This window comes from Belonocnema kinseyi, chromosome 7 (assembly GCF_010883055.1).
Source record: "Belonocnema kinseyi isolate 2016_QV_RU_SX_M_011 chromosome 7, B_treatae_v1, whole genome shotgun sequence".
Classification (NCBI taxonomy): Eukaryota; Metazoa; Arthropoda; class Insecta; order Hymenoptera; family Cynipidae; genus Belonocnema; species Belonocnema kinseyi.
Window position 1 is genome coordinate 35,481,678 of NC_046663.1, and position 5,049 is coordinate 35,486,726.

A 5,049-nucleotide genomic window follows, 5' to 3' on the forward strand; every position below is an offset into this window, starting at 1 on the left:
GAGGGAGCTCTTCTTAATATTTTGACACCAAAATCATGTCGATACACCTTACCGACTGCGAGTAAAGCCACCCACGCTTTAACTTGACAGACTGTACTCCCACCATACTTTGTGGGGCAGCACGGACGTCAAATTAAGAGGTAACGAACTAGTGTCATACCTAATTACCACTGATTCAGATATTCTTAATACGTGGGATACCCTAACGTTTCGCAACTCGGTTACAGAGAGAACATCACAAAGTAGAGAGTCTCAGATGAACCCACTCTCTCAGATCACTTATTAATGGAGTTCGAGTTGGAAGACATTGTATTGTGCCCAGGTTAATTAGAGTTGTTGCTACCCTAGAGATGGCGGTTATGTAATCTTCTTATAAAAGTAATTGCCGATCTTCAAGATACCGAAAGGCTAGGGATACTCACTGATGGAATAGGAAACTCGAAGCGGTTTGCAGGGAAACCAATGGCAGGCTCAAACGTGTCAGTACTGGCAAAACAGAAGAACTATGAACCTCATTTACAACAATAAGGAATGAATATAGGAGTGCAATATTTAAGGCAAAGCAAGGCAGCTAGACCAACTTTTGCACAGATATTGAAAAAGAAGGGGAATAGGTTAGACTCTATAAGCTGCTTTCTCGTAATCAGGATGCTATTCTCGGCAATTTAAAATTACTCATCAAGGAATACTTAATCTGACGGGGATACCATGGCTCAACTGATCAAAGCACATTCTTTGGGATTTACAAACTTAGAAGAAGAGGGGACTACACCTCCGAGGCAATCAAAGCCGCTTGTGACCCAAATGGACACGAAACGGCGGGTAGTCAACGAGATTCTTACCCCAGCCAGGGTCAGGTGGGCTTGAAATCATCCAGTCCTCACAAGTCTCCTAGTTCGGATAGCATATACGCAATCCTTTTACGGAGGGCTAGTAAGATCATAATAGGGTCGACTGTGATACTTTCTAGGGCTAGCTTGACGTTAGATAATGTACCTACGGCATGGAATGACGTGAGAGTATTTTTCATTCCGAAAGTAGGCAGAAGCGGGTATACACCCCCCTCCATGGTTTTCGCCCCATAACCCTCACATTTTGCCTACTGAAAACAGTGGACAGAATACTGGGCTGATATATACGCGATAAGCTCTTATCAAGTAGGTTATTTTACAAAAAACAGCACGATTATAGTGTAGGGCACACGAGTGATACGACCCTGAGCGGAGCAGTGAACTTAATCAAAGGACAACTGAAGCAGAAAGGTCTCACGATTGAGACCTTCATGGGCATTTAAGGACCTTTTAACCACACCTCTAGGAAGGTGATCAGGGCTGCCATGATCGCACACGGTATGCCTATTGCAGTCGTGGAATTGACCTGCCACATGATGGCGAAAAAGAACCTAACTACGAATAAGGGTGATACCACTTTGCGTGAAACCGTTGACTCGGGATGTGCTTTGTAGTGGACAAACTGCTTCATCTGCTCACGAGTTAAGGCAACCACGTTATAAGCTATGCGGACGATATACTTGTTATCGTACGCGACAAACATCTGGATGCGCTGTTCGGAGTGATGCAGCAAGCACTAAGAATAATAGATTTGTGGTGTAAGAAGACTGGACTATCAGTAAATCCGAGTAAGACGTACGCAGAACATCTGAAAGAAGAACAACTGGAAATCGAAGGACGATCGAAATATCTAGAAGTCATTCTAGAAAGTCATGAGCGAGATTTAGTCATTCTCTTGCCGATGAAGGCAAGAGATCACCAGGATGTAGTCGATCCTAGGCAATGAAGGCAACTTCTGGTAACTGAATATCTCTTGCTGGTAATCAATTTCCTGCGTCATTTATTGTCTGAATCAGTCTTTGTGATGGAAAGCGAATTCTTTCTTGATGCCGAGCATACCCCAAGAACCACAATACACTGCTTATATGTGCACAAGTTTCAAGCGTTCGAGTACCTGACTGGCATGTAGCATCTCAATGTGGAATTCTTCGTCATTGTCTCTGTTGTTTTTGTTCTACGCAAGAAGGTGCAAGTTTAACTTGATAAACCTCAACTGTGAGTTCTTTTAAGAATTCAAGTGTCAGGACTGGGAAATCCAATAATCAGCCCGCATCTAATTGAACCCATCGTTGGGCGTTCCTTGTCTTAAGGTTTTCTGCCTCAACCAGCGCTTTCACAGCATTAGGTTTCTTAGATTTTTTAAGTAATTCATTGGCCATTCCGGCATTAGCTGCTTCCATGGAAATTAATGAATTGTATCTGTTAATTATAGCTGTAGCTAACCGACAAAAATCTCTTAGATTAGGAACGTGTTGTATCTGTACTACTATCGCGATTCGTTAGCATCTTCTGTTGTAAGTTGATGCTGATGTCGTGGAAGAAGAGCTAGCATTTTCCAGATAATAACCAAACGCGCCAAAAGATTAGTGGCATCTCAGTATCCCCTATCATCAATGACAATATTCTTTCTTGAAACCACCTTCTCATTCTGTCAGCGTCTTTTGCGAATTCATGTCATAATATAGCAGCATTATTATTACGGCTGTCAGAGAAGTACGGCCCTTGAATGTCGAGAATGTAACCATCAGGTGCAACTATGAATACAGGTTCAACTCAGTGCCGTCCTTTGTGAACACAATATCACTGTCGCAGAGCCCTGAAGTTGCTGCTCTTATGAGTGTAGAAGCATAAGCTATCAATACACGCAATAATTCGAGGATTTTGTGGTTCTGGATTACAAAATTGATTAGCGAAATCAGTAACATGCCTGGCAATATAATATTCTCTCACTTGAATATTGAAACATGACCTTGAGAAAAGCATGCGATAGACCTTGACGCAGATTACATAAAAGCATCAGCAAATCTCTCTTTTCCACATAATTGTAACCAGCTTCACGGGGCACTCTATCACAAAAAGTGAACAATTCTCGAAACTGTTCTTTGGTTACAGGACAAAGACGTTAAAACATTCAGTCTTAAACATGTGGGATCCTTCTCCATAGCAGCGATTTCGTTACAAATCGATCGATTGCAATTAGAGCATATCTTTGTCAGATGTGACTAAGTCATTCTCATTTCTTGCCTTTATGGGTTCTATATTGATTTCCCCTTTATATCTTGTCTTCATTGGATGAATATTAGCAATAGATGAAAAATTCACATTGAATGACTTTGAAAAATAACCTGTGCCTTAAGGCCATGACTTTCTCCGCATTTCCCCGTTAGAGCCCAAGAACTTTCATAGGGAACATTTTTTTCGCAGAGCTGCTGTTTTCGAGGTATTTGATCATGTTTCTTAAAAGGGTTGGATGTTCAACTCTCTATAACTCGAAAACTGTCCATTTTCGGACTTTTTGCCCGATAACACTTTTGATCGAGACACTGAGAACTACAATTTTACGAAGTTTAATCAAAATCGACCAAAAGCCATTTCATGTACGTTTGCTGCGGGGTCCTTTTGACCCTACAAGATACGTAAAATTAAACATTTTTTAAAAAAAATTTTTTATGCTGTAAAACTATGCAAGATACGAAAAAAGAGGATTTGAACAAGATTATCCATCTCACATAAATCTATAACTTTTTTGTACTTATTTTTTCCCAAGATAACTTAAGAAAAATGATCATATTGAATAGAGCTTTAGCTCCTCGTTTTAAGGCCTAACATTGAAGGAAGAGTTTTTTAGCCATCTATTTTGCATAACAATTCAAAATGTCAGGGTATTTTGATAATTTTTTTTTTTAATTTTACTTTTTAACTGGAATGTCTCCACCCATTTATTGGAATGATATAGATTTTCAGGATAGCTTATAATAATATTAAATGAAAATTAAGAAAAACGTATTAACGTAATCATGACAAATAAAACGTTTTCTCTACTATGGAATATTTTAATATGCAATTCCAGACAGAGGCTTAGAAATAAATGTAATATAGATTTGTTTGTCTGATCATGAACTAATCTCCTAAATCCCGTTCTACTTGAAATTATACACTAGAAACAATCCAACTTGTCTGTCTGTTTATTAACTGTTTTCTCTACTTGTGATTACATGAAATTCAAGCAGAAATTCAATTATTTTCGAAACTTTAACTATTTCCAAATAGAAAAAAGTGATTTCGTATTATAATTTGTAGTTTTGTATTTGCCCGAAGCATGTTTTACTAAGAGTTGTCTTTTTACTTGCATAAGACGCGATCTTTTACTCTTTAGAAGATATTTATATAATTAAATACACATAATTTAAAACATATCAGTTCTATGTTTAATACAATTTCTGACACTTACATTTCTTTCTACATGAAATTATACACCAGAAAAAAATTCAACTGGACTGTCTGATCATTAACTAATCTCTAAACTTGTAATTACATGAAATTTTAGCAGCAAATTAATTATTACGATATTTTAACCATTCAGAAGTAGAAAAAGTTAGCTTGTATTATAATATGTAATTTTGTATTTTGCCGAAACATGTCATGTTAAGAGTTGTTTTTTTACTCGCATGAGACGAAAGCCTTTTATCATCAGAAGTCATTTATATAATTGAATAGAAATAATCTAAATGCATGTTTTATTTTGATTACAATTTTTTCCGCTTAAATTTCGTTTTACTTAGAATTACATACCAAAAAAATCTATCCCGTCTGCCTGACCATACGTAATTTCCGTACTTGTGATTGGATAAAATTGAATTATTTTTTAGCTCTTAACCATTCCAAAGTAAAGAAAGTTAGTTTGTAATATCATTTGTATTTTTCCATTTTTCCATAACATGTAATGCTAAGAGTTTTTTTCTACTTGCATAAGACGAGAACTTTTCACAATCAGAAGTTATTCATATAAATAAATACAAATAATTTAAAATACACTACTATTTGCGAAAAAATGCGAGTCCTCTGGCTTTGACGTTGAAAAAGTAAGTGAAGAAAAAATGATACGAGGGTAGTTCAATAAGTCCTTAGAATGAAGTATAAAAACAATTTTTTTTGGGTAAATTTTTTTTATTTTTCAACATAATCTCCTTGGAGCTCT